A 10,781-nucleotide genomic window follows, 5' to 3' on the forward strand; every position below is an offset into this window, starting at 1 on the left:
GTGAGGGAGATACAGTTGGTTAGAGACATGTACATAGGACTTCAAAAATACTATTAATTTTTTGTTTTTGTAAAGCTGGATAATGGACACTTCAGTAGTTTTTATCATTACCATTATTATTTATAACTCATGTATGTTTAAAATGTATTTCTATGTATGAACAAAAAAATTGGTTCTTAAGAGTATATTTTAGTTATCTGGTAGTATTTCGTTATCAGAAATTTTCCAAAAATATCAGATCGGTGATTCATTGTTGTTATTATTACAATGTAAAACATAAACAGATGGCTATATCAGGAAGCTTGTTTTTAAAATAACATTCATTTACTTAAATAAAGAAACTTTTCTATTAAATAGAGTATTGGATAATAGTATATATTAGATGGTTTTTATGAAAGGGAATTATTCAAAATAGAATAATCCCCTAAATTATGGTATGTCTTCTAAAAATTCTGATGCTTTGGGTTAGTGAAGAGTAAATTTCAGTAACAAAATATTGCATTAAATTTTAGAGAGAGCGTCACCTAATTCAGAGGATTTATATGTCATGATTATTTAACGTTAATTACCTAAGGGTATTGTAGAAATTATTAAATTCTGTTAAATACCTGAGGGTGCTGTAGAAATTCGTGGAGGACATTTTTTTGTCCTCTAGTAATCATGACTGAGCATCTACACATTGCAATACTTATTCTATTCTAAAATAATTATTCTTTTTTTCTTCAATCTTTAAGTTCAAGGGTACATGTGCAGTATATGCAGGTTTGCTACATAGGGGAATGTGTGCCATGTTGATTTACTGCCCATATCATCCCATCACCTAGGAATTAAGCCGAGCATCCATTCCTGATGCTCTCCACCCTCCCCTCCAACAGGCCCCGTCTGTGTGTTGCTCCCCTGCCATGTGTCCATGTGTTGTTATCGTTCAGCTCCCACTTACAAGTGAGAACATGCATTGTTTGGTTTTCTGTTCCTATGTTAGTTTCTGATGATGATGGCTTGCAGTTCTATCCGTGTCTCTGCAAAGGACATGATCTCGTTCCTTTTTTATGGCTGCATAGTAAAATACTGATTTTATTTCTTCTTTATATTATACCTATTATATTTATTTGTATTTAGATTACATAGGTCAGTAAGCTAAATTCAATAATTCAAAAGGGATATTATAAAATATTTATTGTAAAAGGGTGTTAAAACTGATAGGGCTAAGAAAAAACTAATCTGAAACCCATATGGAATATATGGACTAATTTTTCTGAAGGGTTAAGACCAAGCCAGAAATCTCTTTAAAAAAATTACATGAAGATTTACAAGCTTTATGTGTTTCTCCACTGTTTTTATTTTAATTGCATTATAACCCATAATTAATAATCTAATGCAGATTGACATCCATGAATACAAAAATCTACTTTTCATTTCTTGTTTATGAATAAAAGGATTCAGCTTCCCTTTTATTAAAACTCTAGAAGGCACGTCTGTTTTCAAATATTTTCTAATATTTTTTCACTGAGAATTTTTTAATACACAATTATTTTTAATTTCATCTGTAATTTTGGGAGGGAATAGAATGTAAGATTCTCTTTGGTTTTTATTGTTTTTTAACAGGTGGTTTGGGAACAGAGTATACTCTCATGCCTTGTATCAGGATCGCTCTTTTATGCAAAATGCTTTACTTTTCCTGGAAACTAATCTCCTTAAAAGCTAATACCCAAATCAAACAATGTACCCTTTTCAGTGCTGAATAAAAATGGGTCAGGAAGGGATTAAAAAACTGGCATTGCTCTAAAGTGAGGCAATGCAAGTTTTACTTTTTAAGCTCCCCTTGTTATGTGAGAATTTAAAAATTACCAGTTAATTTAGGCTCCATTCTTCTGCCTCATCTTCTTTCCCTCCCCCTGCGTAAGCCGTTATTGTTGATACATGTATGAAACATTGTTTTTTAAATGAATTTTCCCATTACATCTATTAGAAATTTAGAATGTCAATGAGCATTGAATCCAGTTTGCTTCATCTGTATATTTAATCAGTGAAAAAACTTAGGTTGATTTTGCATTATATTTACTACTTCAGTTTCTGCCTGTGTTCCTTCTTCATTCATCTGCTTTTCCTTAGTGCCTGATGATCAACACTGTCTTTAATAGGCGTCAACTTTACTGAAGTGTTTGATTCAATAAACATATCTGAAAATCTACTAGGTACAAGGACTTATAACAGTTGGTATAGAGTTGAGTAAATATAAAAGTTTGCAGTCTCATTGAGAATCCCTCAAAATAAGACTAACTTAGATATCTCCAGTACAAATGAAAACAGTTATCTGACTATAGAGAGAGTATCTAAACTTTGTGAGCTTCTTTTATTCATATGGAAAATGGAGGACAAATGCAGACCTTTATGTAGTTTTCTATAGCTTGTTTTCACTACAGGAGATAAGGTATACAAAGTTCTTACCATAGTACTGCCATGTAGGAGGATTCCAATAAATGGTTTATATTCTTGGTACTGTTTTTATGTTTGGCCACTAAACCATGCTTATTTTCTCCACATTATCTGTTTCCCTACTCTGAACCTATCAATTAAAAAGAATATCCAAGTTTCTATGTTTTTACCTATGAAATAACTGGATTAGAGTTGGTAAGTTTTAGGGTTTCTTTCATCTTTATAATTATACAGAACTTTGTTTAAGGAAGTGGGTACCATCAATCCGTATACAGATTTTCCAAGTCAACTTAGTGTACGTAAGTATTTCATATCATCTCTTCCTCTCTTCAAATGTTCAGTACTTCCTCCCTTTCTCTCTTAATTCAGAGAGAAAATAGAAAAATTAAAAAGAGCTCTACCTATTTTATCAGTAAACACACCAACATACCTGTTTCTATGTCCATACACTACAGGCCCTTCGATCTTATTCCTGTTAGCCCGTGTCTCACTGTGCCCTTATTTCATCCCATTGTGTCCTTAACAGTTTTTCTCATCAGTTATGTCAATCAGATAGCAAAAATTCTAAGGTACCTTTCACTTTTTAAAATCTTCCCTTACCTCACTTAACCCTACACCAACCATGCCATTTATGTGTTTCCCTTTAACAAAACTCCTTAGATATTCATGATTTCATCTTCTCTTCCTCCACTCTCTTCCTCCAATCTTTTGTTTAAAATTATAAACCCATTTTTTAAAGTTGTAAAAGTAGTACAATAAATACTCATGTAGCCTTCATATAGAATCACCAGTTTTTACTATTTTGTCTTACCTTCTGTCTTTATCTGATATACACATTTTTCTTCAACCGTTTGAGAGTTCCCTGCAGACATTATAACATTTCATCCCAAAATACTTCAATGTATGTCTCCTAAGAAAAAGGACATTCTCTTATGTAATCACAATGCAATTATCACCTACAGGAAATTTGATATCAATATAATAATATTATGGAATATACTGCCCATATTGAAATTCTCCCAGTTGTTCAATAGCGCTCTCACTCTCTCTTTGAATATGCAATAACCAATCAAAGATAGGCATTGTTTTTAATTGTCATATATCTTAAGTATCTTCTAATATAGGATCCTGTCCTATAAAATTTGTTTTGTCTTTCTTAACTTTAACATTTTGAAAAAGAATCTATTCCAGGTATTTTACAGAATGTTCTCAATTTTAATTTATCTATTTCCTCCATTAGGTGAAAAGTAAACTATTGGCAAGACTACAACAGAGTGACTCAGACATTTTGGCCAGCATGCTATAGAGCTAATGGTGTATGCCTTGAGTATACCACAGCAGGGAGCACATGATACCAGTTTGACACATTGTTTGTGATATTAGCTTTGATCACTTGGTTAATATGATGTCTGTCAGATTTCTTCATTGTAAGAATACTGGTTTCCCTTTGTAATAATAGTCTCTGAGGAGCTACTTTGAGACCATTGTGTCCTCCAGTAAATTTTCCTCAATGGTTTTAGCATCCGTTGATGATTTCTATGCAAATCAGTTATTTAAATGGTGATTTTTATATTTCTATTATGCCTTGTGCATGTATCAGTTTTCCTTCTTCTCTCATGATCCTATGATAATCAGACTTCTGTCCTATCATTGTAATAAAACTGCTGTTGTCAAGGTTACTAATGACTTCTATTTACTAAATCTAATAGACTAGTCTCAGTCCTTATCTTATTTGATGTATCAGCTGCATTTGACAAGGTTGATCATTTTTCTCTTGAAATACCCCTTGGTTTGCCTCTGAGAAACCAACAGAATAACCCCTTATCAGTCTCCTTTTCAGTTGTTCAGCTTCCAAATCTCTAAACATTGAAAAACTCAGGGCTTAGTCCTTATACGTCCACTGCGAAACAATATATGGCAGTTTGATTCTTTCTAATTGCTCAGGCTCAAAACTGTAGAGTTATCCCTCTCTCTTTATTTTTACCCTCTACATCAGTCCATCAGCAAATTCTATCAGCTCTGTTTTTAAGATATATGTCAAGCCAAATCACTTCTCACTACCTCCACTGCTGTATCTTAATCTAAGCAACTATCATGTCTAGCCTTGACTATTTCAGTAGTGACCTAGTTAGACTTCCTACTTAAGTCAAATAATGTCCCCAAATCCATCTAATTCAAAATAAAATCCAAAGTTTCCACATAGATTACAAAGCTTTGCATACTCTAGCCCCTGGCTACTTCTTTGATCTTCTCTTCTGTGGTCTGGAATTTACTAACTGCAGCAGTCCTCCGTTATTTGCAGTTTTGCTTTCTGTGGTTTAGTTACCCGCAGTCAACTGTGACCCAAAAATATTAAATGAAAAATTCCAGAAAGAAATAATTTATAACTTTTAAATTGCACATCTTTCTAAGTAGCATGATGAAGTCTGGCACAATCCCACTGCGTTCTGCCTGGGACATGAATCATCCCTTTGTCCAGCAAATCCACACTGTGTACACCACTAGCCTGATGGTCACTTAGTAGCTATCTTGATGATCAGATCGACGGTTGCAATATTGCAGTGCTTGAGTCCAAATTTTACTTAATAATGGCTCCAAAGCATAAAAGTAATGATGCTGACAGTTTGGATATACCGAAGAGAAGCTATAAAATGCAAGCATTAAGTGAAAAAGTAAAAGTTATTGACCTAATAAGGACAGAAAAAACTCATATGCTGAGATTGCTAAGATCTGTGGGAAGAACACATCTATCCATGAAATTATGAAGAAGGGAAAAGAATCCATTCTAGTTTTGCTGCTGTACCTCAAGCTGCAAAAATTATGGCCACTTCAGTGTCTGATAAGTGTTTGGTTAAGATGGAAAAGTCCTTAAATTCATGGGTAGAAGACATGAGCAGAAATGTGGTCTGATTGATGGCAATCGGGTTCAATACTATCTAAGGTTTCAGACATTCACTGAAGGTCTTAGAATGTGTCCCCAAGGATGAGGGGAGACTACTGCATACTTGTTACTCTCTTTGTTTGGAAAACTCTTCCCCTACATAATCCATGTACCTTACTCTCTCACTTTATTCAGATCTCAATGTCACCTTATTAGAGAGGCCCTTTCAGATCAGCCTATCTGTAGTAAGTTTCCTCTTCCTTGCTCTTTCTCCCCTTTCTAATTTTTCTTTTTAACGCCTAATATAGTATATTTATTTGTTTTGTGTGTATCACCTATCAACCCCCACTGGAATGTGTACTCCATGGCAGCAAGGACTGCGATATACCCAACCCTTAAAAGGGTGCCTAGCACATCGTAAGCACCTAATAAATATTTGTTGAATTAACTGTTGAAATTCTTCTTAGTATTCTATTAATGATGAAAAGTAAAGACAGGTTTTTGTTTTCCACTTTCAATGTAAGTCTTAATTTTATATCTGGTCTTTTTTCCTCCTAAGACATTGTTTACATTGTCTCAAAGTATACTTCAGTGAGAAATTGTGTTTTTCTGGCTTGTTTAAATTAATGGGTTATTTATAGTGTTGCTGCTTCTACTACTAATCCCAGTATGTTTTTCTCAGTATTTGGATATGATTCCTTAAAAGGTAACAAATTTCTTAGATGTTAACCTAGTTTTTTTTTATTATAAATAATAGCACAAAGTCTTTTATTAAATCATTCATTTGTGAATTTTAGAGGCTATGCATACAAAGTATTTATTTTACTGCCCAACATAATTCTCTAGGAAGTCTACCTGTCTTATCAATATAAGAAAGGAAGGGAGAAAGTTCTAACTTCTCTTTATTGAATTAAAAGTAAAACTAGCCACATGTTTATAAGATTAAGGCAAAATTTTGACTCACCAACACCTCCCTGGTATTTTTTTTTCTTCTATTTGGTTTCTCTGTGTATCATATGTATGTGGGATTTAAATAACAGGAAGAAATATGTAAGACTTCAAGTCTGATTTTAGCAGTTCTTGGTTTGTTTGAACGAGTGAGGAAATTATCATGCTTGTTCTGTGAGTATGCAGATACACGAATGTTACTTATAAATGCCCTCATGCTACTATGTCTGTGTCTCTAACATCAGGGGATGGATTTCAGAGACGATAATGAGGTGTTTATATTCTGTTTTTTATTGGGTATTCAGAAATGTTAAATTTTAAGCATTATCTTCAAGAGTTCTTATACACAATTAGCTATTTCAGTATAAAATTAAATGATTGATTTTAACTGGTGAACACTACTTATGACTTTATGTTCTCAGGATATTTTTAAAGTTTACATTGTATATGTCATGTTGTTTTCCTAAGTTAATTTTCAAGAAGAAATATTAGAATAACTAATATATTTGAACTTTGAACTGGTAAACATAGTTTTTATAGCTCTCGATTTCAAGGAATAAAAATGATTTTGGTGCCCTTTATTCCTTTATATTAATATTACCTTCTCAGTGACAGGAGCCCAAGTAGCATATAACTGAATTTTGCATTTTAAGTAATTTCTGGAGGTCCCCAGGAAACACAGTTATCCTGAGATGGAAGGGTCTGTAATCTAAAGAGTCTGATCTGTGTCTTTGTTGACTCACAGCATTCATTGGAACAGGATTTTAAAGAGCAAGTAGGCATTTTTAGGCAAAGAGGTAGATGAAGCAATATTTCCTGAAGTAGATTTCCTAAAATAGTCCCTAAAGATAATTAGATAGTAAAAACATTCAGTTATCAAGTAATCTGGGGCAATATTGTGTTATTCTGGATTAACCAGTTTCTGTACTGTAAGACTCCTTAGCACTTTTACTGTGCTGGTGGGCACTGTGATTCTCCAAAAAAGTAGAAAATGTATTAATTTTCTAAAGCTACCTGATGGTAGAACTTACTATTTTTCTCTCTAAATATCGTTTTATATCTCTTTCCTTTTAATATCTTGAGAGACTACTGTTCCACAAGTGTGAAATTTCTGAAATATTAGTATTCATGACAAAGTAAACTGCATGTTTAAAACCTCATAAAGATGGTACAGCATGGTGTGTTTGGAGAGTAACTGGTAGTTTCATCTGACCAGAGTATGATGAGATTATGGGAGTAAAAGAGTGACAGGAAGTGAGCTCAACCAGATGATGAAGTCTCAATGTTAAAAATCTGTCCTATCAGCAGTGGGGGAACCAGTGAAGACTTTTAAGAAGGGAAGTAGCATGAACACATTTGCATTTTAGAAGGAATGGGCAGGAAAAGGTGAGACTTTAGGGCAGAATGTTTAATTAGAAGACTATTACAAGTGATAAATAATTGTGAACTGAAGATGTGGCTTTGGTTGGAGGATGATGAGTGGATGATGATATTATTAACAAATAGAATATCAGAAAGTAAACAAGATTCATGGTAAAAGAGTTCAGTTTTTGGACATGTTTGGCTTGAAGTCTCTGGATGGCACAGGCCTGTATTAAGAATGCAGTTGGAAAATCTGATCTACAGTTCTAGAGAGCAGTGTGAACTGAACTATGTATAGATTTGGGTATCAGTATGACGTTTCCAACTCTGGGAGGAAGAGAGAGAGAGATATGTAATAGACATCCTTCCAGTGAGAAATGTTTATGCATCCCACTTGAGTTTTTCTGTGGTTAATTTACTTCAACTCCAGAATCTTTGGTTCTGAGTTTCTGAAAATTTTTTAAAATGTTATCTAAATCTAGAAAGTATACCTTTAGCAAGTAAACATCAGGAATTCTGTGATTACTTTGGTTATTTGGTCAGTTGGTTTTGCATATGCGTGCTTGTGCATGCTTACACACTATAGTTTTTTATTTATTTTTATTTTTATTTTCATGTAGAGATAGGGTCTCACTATGTTGACCAGGCTGGTCTCAAACTCCTGGCCTCAAGCAATCTTCCTGCCTCTGCCTCCAAAGTGCCAGCATTACTGATGTGAGCCACCACACCTGGCTGTACACTATGTTTTAAATAGCTATTGTCCATTATTTTGCATTTAAAAGTCTAAACAGTGAAGACATAGGAGAATTTGTATTTATTGAATTAGGTTGTGGCCAAAAGAAGCACCTATTCTGGGTATACAATAACCATTAAGGTCAGTCTTGAATATATTTTTTTTTACTAAATCCAAGCCATTTATATACATATGTTTTAACTCCAGCACTCCCACCATGTGACATTTCCTTGAAAAATATATTTTAGCATGTCTCTCATGCTGATTTTAGATTGAAATCAAATATATTATCAAAAGGATAATGTTTAATAATGATGAAAATTCCTCTGGTGTCAGAAAAACAGATGAAATAAATACAGAGGAGAGGCAACATAGTGCATTCTAAAGTAGAAAAAAGTTCTATTTATTTATTTTTCTTAAAAAGACAGTAAACTTTACTACTATTAACAGAGAAATTGTTAGTACTATGTATATTTGGGTCCCATTCAAAATATTTTACTAATAAAGGATTTATGGTTTCTGGGGTAGTAGATAAGAGCACACACCTTGAAGTGAGACCAGCAGAATTCAAATCCTGACTCCATCATGGAGTAACTATGTGACCAAAGCAAGCTACTTCATTATTTTTGTTTACATTTATTCATCTGAAAATGCAATAACAGTACCCAACCTCACTGAGCTGTTATGGAAAAGGATTGATATAATAAATAAAGCATGCTTAGCACATCATAATCATTCAGTAGTGCTAATACCAGCAAAAAAGAATATCCATTCAGTTGACTTCATATATACAGGTTGAGTATCACTAATCCAAAAATCCAAAATCTAAAATGCTCCAAAACCTGGAACTTTTTGAGTGCTGACATGATGCAACAAGTGGAAAATTCCACGCATAAGTACTTATCACAAACTTTGTTTTGAGCACAAAATTATTTAAAATGTTGCATAAAATGTGAAACATATATGTGAAACACAAATAAATTATGTGTTTACACTTGAGACCCATCCCCAAGTTATCTCATTATGTACTTGCAAATTTTCCAAAATCCAGAAAAAAAATTTCTGAAACCCAAAATACTTCTGGTCCCAAGCATTTCAGACACTCAACCAACATTCATGATGAGTCTAAGTATACACGATTGTAACGATCTCCTTGAAACATCACTAGCTCTTTTCTACCTAAAGACTTTTGCATCAGCAGTTCTGTTTATATGGAGTGCTTTTTCTCTTGTTTCCCATGCTGGCTTCTTGTTTTTATTCAAATTTCAATTGAGTTACCTGCTCAATGGTGGCTTCAAGATTACCTAATATAAAATATTCACCTAGTCAATTTCAACCATATTATTCTATTTTAATTTTCCCCATATCATCACTTAATTTTTTATTGTAAAACTCCCATCACTGGAATGTAAACATCACCCTTGTTCTCCATTGTTTCCAGCACCTTGATCAGGGCCAGGCATATAATAAGTGCTTTAAAAAACATTTGCTAAATTAATGAACTAGTCTGTTCAGGTTGTAATGAAAGAACCAGAGAAAAAGAGGGAGATTCAAAATTTCAGTTTCGGAAAAAATGCCTTCCCCTGCCCTACCTAGGTCCTAAACCAGTATACCTATTTCAGTAGACTCAGACCTCCCAACTGGTATAGTTTGAGTATAGTCCTGCTATTTTAGATCTGACATCCATTGTTACTTAGGATAAGATATGGTCACCCACATCATGTCTCCTATAGTGCAAGCTTTCTCTGCCTAGCCCTTTGTATCTTTCCCTTTTCCTAAACCCTGCTGGCTGCAGCACTGCTAAACACTACTGCTGGCCAGGGAAGGTGGCTCACACCTGTAATCCCAGCACTTTGGGAAGCTGAGGCGGTTGGATCACCTGAGGTGAGAAGTTCAAGACCAGCCTGGCCAACATGGCGAAAACTCATCTCTACTAAAAATACAAAAATTAGCCAGGCGTGATGGCATGCACCTGTAATCCCAGCTACTTGGGAGGCTGAGACAGGAGAATTGCCTGAACCCTGGAGGCAGAGGCAGAGGTTGCAGTGAGCTGAGATCATGCCATTACACTCCAGCCTGGGTGACAGAGTGAGACTCTGTCTCAAAAAACAAAAATAAAAATAAATTTAAAAAAAACAAACACTACCACTGCTAGGTACCACCCATCAAATTAGGGCTTTGCGGATATCAATACTTCCCCAGTTTGAGTCCTTTTTGAATACTAATTTAGACCACTGTTCCCACCCCTACCCATACCTGCAGCTGGGTTCATTCCCAGAGTCTTTTTCTTTCCACCATCCCTTGCTGCTGAGATCCTAACATTCTTTACAGTTAGGCCCGTAAAGTTAGGATCCTTAGAAAAGGAAAAGGAATGGTAGAACTGGAATGCAAAACTGCCTTTGAGGTTTATACACACCCTAT

The 10,781-nt window shown here is 34.4% G+C and overlaps 1 protein-coding gene across 2 annotated transcripts in view; it reads left to right on the forward strand.

The window, feature by feature from the left end:
• GSTCD (glutathione S-transferase C-terminal domain containing) overlaps nucleotides 1–10,781 on the forward strand; it is a 137,628-nt gene that overhangs the window by 87,552 nt on the left and 39,295 nt on the right. The window lies entirely within an intron of this gene.

Source organism: Rhinopithecus roxellana, chromosome 2 (assembly GCF_007565055.1).
Source record: "Rhinopithecus roxellana isolate Shanxi Qingling chromosome 2, ASM756505v1, whole genome shotgun sequence".
Lineage (NCBI taxonomy): Eukaryota > Metazoa > Chordata > Mammalia > Primates > Cercopithecidae > Rhinopithecus > Rhinopithecus roxellana.